The sequence below is a fragment of the Euprymna scolopes genome, chromosome 46 (assembly GCF_053919585.1).
Source record: "Euprymna scolopes isolate OS-2025 chromosome 46, ASM5391958v1, whole genome shotgun sequence".
In the NCBI taxonomy this organism is placed as follows: Eukaryota; Metazoa; Mollusca; class Cephalopoda; order Sepiida; family Sepiolidae; genus Euprymna; species Euprymna scolopes.
The window spans coordinates 27,716,748-27,728,791 of record NC_136527.1 but is presented as its reverse complement, the minus strand read 5'-3'; the positions used below and the strand labels follow the sequence as shown (position 1 = coordinate 27,728,791).

Genomic DNA, 12,044 nt, shown 5'->3' with positions numbered 1-12,044 from the left:
GAGAGGAAGCTTTATGCAACCGACACATGAAAACTGCCGAATGCTTAGCTGAACATACAAAGCGGGTGCCACCTCTCAGAGTGGGAGACAATGTCAGGATCCAAAATCAAACTGACCCTTGTCCGAGAAAATGGGACAAAACTGGAACTGTCATTGAAGTTCATCAATTTGACCAATATGTTGTACGCATGGACGGATCAGGCAATGACATTTACGCAACAGGAAGTTTCTACGAAAGTACATGCCGGTGTATTCCCCTCCTGAAAAACATACCATTGACCATGACTTGAGATAGCACTTCAAAGGAGGAAATCCCAACCCACCTACACCAGTGAGTGGGATAACAATAGCCTCATCTGTTCCATCTCAGACCGTCACAGACTCGAAACTACAGGACAACAGTGGGCATGCACCTGCTTCACCAAGTCATTGTTCACCTCCTGTCTGTATTACACCAGCTGAGAAGGGTAGACCACCTCATGTCACTCAGCCTTAATCACCAATGCCATCAGTCTTGGACAGACCACCACCAGTGGATGACAGTCAACCTCCCATGCCTGCATCTACCAGGCCACCTCCCACACCGCAGGCTCCAACGTATGTTTCAGACCTCCATCATTTTATAACCATGTTACCATAATATCATTGTATGCTTCAGACCTCCATCATTTTATACCCATGTTACCATAATATCATTGTATGTTTCAGACATCCATCATTTTATACCCATGTTACCATAATATCATTGTATGTTTCAGACCTCCATCATTTTATACCCATGTTAACATAATATCATTGTATGTTTCAGACCTCCATCATTTTATACCCATGTTACCATAATATCATTGTATGTTTCAGACCTCCATCATTTTATACTCTTGTTACCATAATATGATTGAATGTTTCAGACCTCCATCATTTTATACCCATGTTACCATAATATCATTGTATGTTTCAGACCTCCATCATTTTATACCCATGTTACCATAATACCATTGTATGTTTCAGACCTCCATCATTTTATACCCATGTTACCATAATATCATTGTATGTTTCAGACCTCCATCATTTTATACCCATGTTACCATAATATCATTGTATGTTTCAGACCTCCATCATTTTATACCCATGTTACCATAATATCATTGTATGTTTCAGACCTCCATCATTTTATACCCATGTTACCATAATATCATTGTATGTTTCAGACCTCCATCATTTTATACCCATGTTACCATAATATCATTGTATGTTTCAGACCTCCATCATTTTATACCCATGTTACCATAATATCATTGTATGTTTCAGACCTCCATCATTTTATACTCATGTTACCATAATATCATTGTATGTTTCAGACCTCCATCATTTTATACTCATGTTACAATAATATCATTGTATGTTTCAGACCTCCATCATTTTATACCCATGTTACCATAATATCATTGTATGTTTCAGACCTCCATCATTTTATACCCATGTTACCGTAATATCATTGTATGTTTCAGACCTCCATCATTTTATACCCATGTTACCATAATATCATTGTATGTTTCAGACCTCCATCATTTTATACCCATGTTACCATAATACCATTGTATGTTTCAGACCTCCATCATTTTATACTCATGTTACAATAATATCATTGTATGTTTCAGACCTCCATCATTTTATACCCATGTTACCATAATATCATTGTATGTTTCAGATCTCCATCATTTTATACCCATGTTACCATAATATCATTGTATGTTTCAGACCTCCATCATTTTATACTCATGTTACCATAATATCATTGTATGTTTCAGACCTCCATCATTTTATACCCATGTTACCATAATATCATTGTATGTTTCAGACCTCCATCATTTTATACCCATGTTACCATAATATCATTGTATGTTTCACACCTCCATGATTTTATACCCATGTTACAATAATATCATTGTATGTTTCAGACCTCCATCATTTTATACCCATGTTACCATAATATCATTGTATGTTTCAGACCTCCATCATTTTATACCCATGTTACCATAATATCAATGTATGTTTCACACCTCCATGATTTTATACTCATGTTACAATAATATCATTGTATGTTTCAGAGCTCCATCATTTTATACCCATGTTACCATAATATCATTGTATGTTTCAGACCTCCATCATTTTATACCCATGTTACCATAATATCATTGTATATTTCAGACCTCCATCATTTTATACCCATGTTAACATAATATCATTGTATGTTTCAGACCTCCATCATTTTATACCCATGTTAACATAATATCATTGTATGTTTCAGACCTCCATCATTTTATACCCATGTTACCATAATATCATTGTATGTTTCAGACCTCCATCATTTTATACCCATGTTAACATAATATCATTGTATGTTTCACACCTCCATCATTTTATACCTTTGTTAACATAATATCATTGTATGTTTCAGACCTCCATCATTTTATACCCATGTTACCATAATATCATTGTATGTTTCAGACCTCCATCATTTTATACCCATGTTACCATAATATCATTGTATGTTTCAGACCTCCATCATTTTATACCCATGTTACCATAATATCATTGTATGTTTCAGACCTCCATCATTTTATACCAATGTTACCATAATATCATTGTATGCTTCAGACCTCCATCATTTTATACCAATGTTACCATAATATCATTGTATGCTTCAGACCTCCATCATTTTATACCAATGTTACCATAATATCATTGTATGTTTCAGATCTCCATCATTTTATACCCATGTTACCATATATGTCACTTCTTTTGTTTGTTGGCTTCTCTTAACAAAACTCTCCAAAACGGTTGATTGTTATTTTAAATTGTGTTTCAGACCTCCATCATTTTGGATGAATAAAGTTATTATCTGAAAATTGTATCGGCTTACTTATCTAGGTAGAAGAGTAACTTATCGCATTAAAATACATAACTTATCCATGTAGGTAGAAGAGTAACTTATTGAACCGAATAAAAGCATTAAAATACATAACTTATCCAGGTAGGTAGAAGAGTAACTTATTGAACCGAATAAAAACATTAAAATACATAACTTTTCCAGATAGGTAAAAGAGTAACTTATTGAACCGAATAAAAGCATTAAAATACATAACTTATCCAGGTAGGTAGAAGAGTAACTTATTGAACCAAATGAAAGCATTAAAATACATAACTTATCTAGGTAGGTAGAAGAGTAACTTATCGAACTGAATAAAAGTATTAAAATACATAGCTTATCCAGGTAGGTAGAAGAGTAACTTATTGAACCGAATAAAAGCATTAAAATACATAACTTATCCAGGTAGGTAGAAGAGTAACTTATTGAACCGAATAAAAGCATTAAAATACATAACTTATCCAGGTAGGTAGAAGAGTAACTTATTGAACTGAATAAAAACATTAAAATACATAACTTTTCCAGATAGGTAAAAGAGTAACTTATCGAACCGAATAAAAGCATTAAAATACATAACTTATCCAGGTAGGTAGAAGAGTAACTTATCGAACTGAATAAAAGCATTAAAATACATAACTTATCCAGGTAGGTAGAAGAGTAACTTATTGAACCAAATAAAAGCATTAAACTACATAACTTATCCAGGTAGGTAGAAGAGTAACTTATCGAACCGAATAAAACCATTAAAATACATAACTTATCCAGGTAGGTAGAAGAGTAACTTATTGAACTGAATAAAACCATTAAAATACATAACTTATCCAGGTAGGTAGAAGAGTAACTTATTGAATCAAAAAAAGCATTAAAATACATACCTTATCCAGGTAGGTAGAAGAGTAACTTATCTTGCTTTGTCACTTTTTTGTTTGTTGGCTTCTCTTAACAAAACTCCCCAAAACGGTTGTTATTTTAAATTATTTTGAATGCAACTAATATTTTTTTATTACAAAATATTTTTCTACTTTATTTTTCGTTGCGATGCAAAGTGAAGATACAGAAGAAAATAATTAAAACTAATTATTGCAGTATTAAAAAAAAAATAACTAAATAAAACAGAAGTTTCGTTTCGTTTCCGTAGGATATGATTTCATGTTTTTGTTGTTACTTCAAGTTCTGCTTCTTGATGCAACTTTGAGACGAACTATATTACCTTTTATTTTACTAATTATCTTTGAAATAGTCACAGAAAACTAGTATTTATTTTTCAAGTGATTTTTGGGTTTTACAAGGAATTTATTTAACTTCTTAATTTAGATGAATTTGTCAGTTTTTTCCAACGTGATAAGTTTTCATTATTACATTTTTTTTTCACCTGTAATTTTTTACATTTAATCTCTGTAATTATTTTTTTCTCGTAGAGATTAACTTTAGATAATTATTTTAAACACAATCAAGAAATAATCGGAAATCTATAAACAAATAAATAAATTAATTAAAAAATAAATAAAAATACGAAAATGCGGCTTTAAAAACTATCAGTTTCCGCCATTAAATTGCACGTGCAACGAATTAGAGAATTAATAAAAAAAATTTTAAAAATTGAACTTGTAATCTATTCTCTCTCATGTAAATAATACAATGTTAAATAAAATAATACTAATTTTATCCGTGATATTCACCAAATAGATCGGCTTTATTTCGAAATGATTTATTTTTTATTTTTCCTCTTCAATGTTGTTTTTCTGCGAACTTGCTCTTCCGTTCGTCATCTTGAATGTTAAGTTGAGCTTGTAAAGTCAATCACATTTGAAACATCGTTTCCTTTATAAAATCAGATAAAGTTAATCGAAAGCAGATTATAAAACAAAAACGTAAGTATTACTACATGGCGCACGTATGTGTATTTTTTATTTTCATCTTTTTTTCATCGGATTATTATCGAATGGTCACTAATTTATCAGATTTTGTTTTCAATACTGACTTAAACATAAAAACGGTCAATACGTAATTCTTTACGTTATCAGTGGTGACCAATTCTGTATGCGTTTTCACGTACAGAATTGATAACATTTTTATTGATTTTTGTTCTTTAATTTCCCTGTATCTTTATTGAAACATGAAATCAGAAAAAAGCGAATAATCCTAATGAAAATGTTGGTTTATCGGTGAAAATTTTTTGCTGTCGATTGTTTTTGTTTTCAATACTGACTTAATCATTTAAAAAAACTTTTTTATCGTTTACAAAAAAAAAATAAAATAAAAATAATAATAATTTTATAAATTTCATGTTTTTAACTGCTTCAGTGCTTCACAAGTCAAAAAAAAAAATCAGATTTTGTTTTCACTACTGACTTAAACATAAAAAAGGTCAATTTCTATATAAATTTAATGTAAAATGAGCACCCATTTTCTGGCCACATGGAGATATTTGGGGAAAGGGCTGCCTGAATGCCGTTTTGGTAAATTGTAACTTACTTTCCACCTTAATAGTCATCTTTAGCATGACGAATTCAAAAGTTTTAGGTTATGCTGAAACCAATATGACATTAAAAATTGCTGCAAACAAGTAGTTGTATGGATATTAAGCTAAGTAATTATTTATGTTATCAGTGGTGGTCACCATTCATAACATAAGGAATTACATTGCTTAATATTCCGAAAACTCGTTATTGTCTTGTTAACTCAATTTTTTATTTCCAAGAATAAGTTTCGTTTTTTTTTGTTAAATGGCTTAATATGAGAAACGCCCGATGCATGGTGAATACCATCTGATAATTTAAAATTAACATCGGTAGATGACACTTGATGACTTCCATGCTTGAGTTTATAAACAAGAAAAATTCATTTCTTTTGTCTTTCTAATAATCTTTTCTTTCATAATTCATTCCTAATGCTTTGCATACTCTGTCAAAATGGTTAACCGAAATCATCTTCCAAAGTGTCACGTATAAAACGAATCCCGAGAAAGAAATATTTTTTAAAAACAGAATATAGATCTTACCCAACCTAACGAATTCCCTCTCACTGGTTCCTCTTCCCCACTTCCAAACTCTGAACCAACTCTAGGCCTTTCTAGATGGATCTAATTATTGTCTTTGACATCCACAATAAGTGCAAATAGGAGATAACTTGTGTCCAAATTATTGGCAATTTTTATGCCATGTTATGTGTCAGGACTCTCCAATCCATCAACAACCTTTCCCGTTGATGTAGACTCCATTATATTATATATTACTGTCTTGGACATCCACAAACGATGATACAGCAGATAATTTGTGTCCAAGTTATTTGCAATTTTCGATGTAATGCTATATGTCATGACTCTACGATCCATTAACGACTTTTCCTGTTGATGTTGACTCCTCCATATTGAGATATCAGTTTGTTCTGTGGCTCAATCACTATCCAACTCATTGGACTTTCCTCAATCAACGTTGCCCACAGATGTTCCACATGCGCCTTCTGGTGGTTCTTATAAAAAACCAGATTTCCAATCTTAAAATCTAATGACTTTATTTTCTTATTCTTGTTCTCCATCAGTTTTTTGCTTAACTGTCATGCATCATCCTATGAAATCTTTCCACTCTTTCTTTGTTTTGTAATAAAATGACGTCATCACATGATGTATGCTGAGGTCCTTCAACACCTTCTTCATGACTTTGTTAATATTTTCCGGGCATTATCTTTTAACAGCTGGGGTGGTCCTCCGAATCTGGGGAGAATTTCATCCAACAACAGATGCACTACCATTTCTGCCTTCTTATTAGGAACCGCAAAAGCCTCCAGCCAACCACTATACATATCGATGAAAGTCACTATCTCCTAGTTACCCAAAAGTGTCTTTGGTAGAGCCCAAAATAGCCAACACCAGTTTTATGAAAGGAAAAGGAGGCTGATCGCACTTCTGCATTCTAGATTGTTGCTTCCTCAGATCTCTTGTTTTGCACATTTGATATATTTCCTACATATTCATTCACCTCCTTAAATAAACACGACCGGAAATAGTTTTGCTTAATAGCATGAAAAGTCTTTTCCATAACTATTATTGTCATGGTACTGTACTAACACTACTTTTTTTAGGATGCAACGGTACATGTTACCTTATCAATAGTTCATTGTCAGGTTGGGACAAGTAATACACTATCTCACCCATAACTCTGTTCTGCATCCGTATCTTCAAATCTAAAAATTTCATCATCTGCCTTTTGTTCTCTAATTTAATAAAACCATAACAACATATGACAGCAATGAGCCCTCAACTTTCTTATCCAATGAAAACTATTTTGGTTCAAACAAAACGATTTCACCTACCATCTCTCTTGCATATCAATAAGATTATGAGATAAAAAAGTACATTTGTTTTAACAAACATCATATCAGATCATGGATCATTTGAGGCAGAAATTATATTTTTATAAATAAACAATAATATGACGTCATACGAATGAAAGATCTGACTTGTCTCACAGTAGTTGGAGTCGAGATTTTATCGATTTTGACATTTTCCAGGTCTGGCTATATACTCTGTTCACTAACTTTGAACGCCAGATCCTGTTCTTCTCCTAAAATCTCACACTACATCACTTTCAACCTGAGGTTGTGCTTATGTAAAATGACTAGTAGTACCCTATCTATGTGATCTAAGTGACTTTCCATCGTATCTTAGAATATAAAAATATCATCCAAATATGGTAATGCATAATCTTTCTGTCCCTTTAGAACTATGGACATTAATTGCGGAAAGATCCTCGGGGTGTTTGCGAGACCAAATGGTATAATGTTAAAGTGAAATAAACCCCAGTTGCAGGTAAATGAAGTTCTTTTCTTTATCATTCTTATTTAATTAAACCTGAGAGTAACCTGACTTCAGATCTAAGTTTACAAAGTATTTTGCCGACCCAAGTAAGGCTAATATGTCATCAATGACCAGTAACTCCATGGACTATTGATCATTCAATTACATCTGCCTGCATCATTTCACCTAAATTGACATACATCCTCACCCCATTTTTCTTAAGCCACTTGCGGCTTTTATCACATTTGTGTTGAGATTCTCTGCAACAAAGAAATTATGGTAGAAAGACTGACTTTCTATCCCAACTTTTAATCGAGCAATGAGCAAGCCCATCTACAATTAATGGGGAACCATTAGCGGTTCTTAAACTTTTTTATCACATAGTCCAGGTTCCTGTAAGTTCTTTAAAAACACTGCTAATTATTACTAACACCTAAATCGAAGTACATCCTCATCTTCTTTTTCTTAGCAACCCATGGCTTTTATCACACGTGTGTTGAGATTCTCTGCAACAAAGCAGTCATGACGGAAAAACTAACATTCTATCCCTACTCTTAATCGAGCAAACCCTTCTACAATTAGAGCTAAGGGAAATTATATGTTAACATCCTGGATATTTGATAGAAACAAAAAAAACTTTTAGAATTTAGAGTGGGGGTTAGTTTCACATGAATTTAATGTAAAATGATTTAGCATTGAAGATCATTCTACTATCTTAGGACAGTTGACCAATATAATTTTTATGGGAAAAAATCATTTGCACTTTTCTTTAAGGAAAGATCTTTTTTTCTTACGTTTATATGTAACTTACCAAAAAATTTTGTTTAGTGGGGAGCTCTACCACTTGGACTTAGCGTTATTATAAGCTCTGAAGGTTTTAGAAGTAGACTTGCCACTCGTACCTAGGGTTAGACGAAGGATTAAGCGAGTTTTTGTTACGAGGGCATTTGACACCCATTATGAAACTATACAAGAATTACGACAAACAAACAAAAATAAATGTCATTTAAAACAAGTGACGTCACTCTAACAGAAAACGCAACGTTTGTAAAAGTATCAAGTATTTTTACCCACCTATTTATATATATTTAAAAAATAATAAGTATTTGTTAAAGCTGACATTTATATATTAAAAAAAAAGTTTTTGTTAAAGCTGAAAAATTGTTCACAAATTTTGAATAAATTTGATTTTTAAAAAATTACATTTCATGTCTTTTTCTACCGTTTTTATTTCTTAACTGAGCATCTCCTACAAATATTTAAATATCGATTTTGCATTTTTCATAATTGGGCACATTAAAACAGTAAAAAGATTTGGAATAAAAATCAACAACAAAAAACGATTGATTTATTGAACATGATAGTTCAAATAAAATTAAAACAAAAGAATTCCATACTCAAAATCAAACCCATTTTTTCCGGATATCATGTTTTTAATTGCTATTTATCACAACAGAAAACCATATACAATTATTATTCTAACAGATTAAAACAGTAAAAAGATTGTTCTATTTAACATGATAGTTCAAATAAAATTAAAACAAAAAAGTTCCATACTCATGTTGAAATCTCTTTTTACACAATGGAAAAACGAGTTCTCAAATCTATTTCAAACAGGCGAAACTATTAAAAGTGCCATCTTTTCTTGGCTAGATTCTAAATCTCATGAAAAAATTCTTCATACCAGCGCAGTATGAGCATTTAGAAATCGGGGGAGTTGTTACAAAATCTTATTGAAAACGCCATTTTATGATGTTAACAGTTTTTATCAATTTATTTGCTTAAAACTCTTAAAATATACAATGTACATTATTATTTATAAATTTATTTGTTTAAAACTCTTAAAATATACAATGTACATTATTATTTATAAATTTATTTGTTTAAAACTCTTAAAATATACAATGCACATTTATTAATAATTTATTAGTTTAAAACTCTTAAAATACATAATGTACGTTATTATTTATAAATTGATTTGTTTAAAACTCTTAAAATATATAATGAACATTATTATTTATAAATTTATTTGTTTAAAACTCTTAAAATATATACTGCACATTATTATTTATAAATTCGTTTAAAAAAACAGTGGTATATTGACGACTTAAAATGCTTCGGTTTCTGAAATATGACTATTTTATCAGAATCCCCTTGGAATCTGTGATTATCCAAAGCATTTTATCGTTCATGTGTATTGCTACTGATAAAAATGTCAAAATAAGGTGGAAAGTTTAAGAAAACAATACAACAGAGAGCTAAACATAATATAGTATTCAAGAGTTATTCGATTCTACAGAAACATGTTGTTCATGGAAAGCCACTTATGAAAACAATCATGACTAATAGATTCCATGTAAATGTGGAAAATTATACAAATGTGAGTCATGCCATTCACTAACAGTAAGGTTATAAAATCATTGAAAAGCTGTAATATGTGGAGAGATTGAAAAATCAGTTATGGCAGAATATATATGGATGGAAAAGTTAAATCATCTACCATTATGGGATAAAGTAAAAATTATAAATGGAGAAAAAACAAGAGTAAGCTAGGTTATATATTATTTAATACGATAAAGGAACCATTAACAATAATATATATACATATAGTAATATGTAATAAAAACTGTCTCTCTCTCTCTCTCTCTCTCTATATATATATATATATATATATATATATATATAGGAAGTAATGAATACTGATAACATCTAGAAACAAAATAGTTCTTCAAATTCATACTAAGATTGTCTGCTAGGACCTGTAATGCTAATATATGTTGCTATGATTAGAGTACTTGGTAAAATTTAGTTGTAGGTTACGTACTACTTAACGTTGAAGTTTTTATCCTCAGTGAGATTTAAAATAGAATTAAAAATTACTTAGAAATTTTTACCCAGTCATCGCTACCAATACTAGACTGTGCTAATCCCATGTACTAATTAAAACGTTCCATTCAGAATTATGTAAAGATTTTTTGAGTTCAAGAAAAAGGTTCTCAAGTTCGACAAAATACACCCAAATAAGATCGGAGGTAACATAGAAACGTTGTGAAAATAACACCCAAGTGGAGAACAGTATTCTGAAGAATCAAATAATATGAAGACTCAATCCTCATCTCTAAAATAATAAAAACGTTATTACTTTCAGTTGGAAAAATAAAAACACATTAAGTTTGTAAACAAACCTGTATTGAATTAAAAATACACTCATTTTATTTTTTAATTTAATTAATTAATATATGTTTGGATATTTTTTGATAACTAACAACATAATAAATTGAATTTTACAACATGAAATGTACTTTTTCAAATTTATTTTATACTTTCAGAATTTGCAACAATGAAAAAAATTCATTAATGGATGAGAAGCACCTTTCTGCATTGTTGATTTAAAAATCGTTTAAAATAATTATGAATTTCTTCATATAAATTTTCCAAAGTTGAAATTTATTAGCGTGCCTATCATCACACACTTCATTACATTCCTATTTTTTCTGGAATCAGATGCAAGACAAAGCTGAGATGCAAACCATATTCTTGTGAAGTATGTGGTTCTTCTTTTGCAAAGAGGTCACATTTATTGAGTCATATGAAAACACATACGGGAGAGAAACCACATTCTTGTGAATTATGTGGTTCCTCTTTTGCACGCAAGTCAAGTTTATTGCGTCATATGCTAACACATACGGGAGAGAAACCACATTCTTGTGAAGTATGTGGTTCTTCTTTTGCACTGAAGTCAACGTTGTTGAGTCATATGAAAACACATACAGGCGAGAAACCATATTTTTGTGAAGTATGTGGTTCTACTTTTGCATGGAAGTCAAGTTTGTTTCATCATATGAAAACACATACGGGGGAGAAACCACATTCCTGTGAAGTATGTGGTTCTTCTTTTGCACAGAGGTCACATTTATTGAGTCATATGAAAACACATACGGGAGAGAAACCACATTCTTGTGAAGTATGTGGTTCTTCTTTTGCATTTAAGTCAAGTTTATTGCATCATATGCTAACACATACGGGAGAGAAACCACATTCTTGTGAAGTATGTGGTTCTTCTTTTGCATGGAAGTCAAGTTTGTTGCGTCATATGAAAACATATATGGGGGAGAAACCACATTCTTGTAAAGTATGTGGTTCTTCTTTTGCACAGAGGTCACATTTATTGAGTCATATGAAAACACATACGGGAGAGAAACCACATTCTTGTGAGGTATGTGGTTCTTCTTTTGCACAGAGGTCACATTTATTGAGTCATATGAAAACACATACGGGAGAGAAACCACATTCTTGTGAGGTATGTGGTTCTTCTTTTGC

General features: G+C 31.3%; 1 long non-coding RNA gene across 1 annotated transcript; it reads left to right on the top strand.

Annotated features, from left to right (window-relative positions):
- Nucleotides 1-4,660: 4,660 nt before the first annotated feature.
- LOC145271039 (uncharacterized) lies at nt 4,661-11,828 on the top strand. Its single transcript, XR_013865669.1, has 3 exons — nt 4,661-4,800; nt 7,649-7,736; nt 11,054-11,828. It is a non-coding gene; the product is annotated as an uncharacterized LOC145271039 (long non-coding RNA).
- Nucleotides 11,829-12,044: the final 216 nt, after the last annotated feature.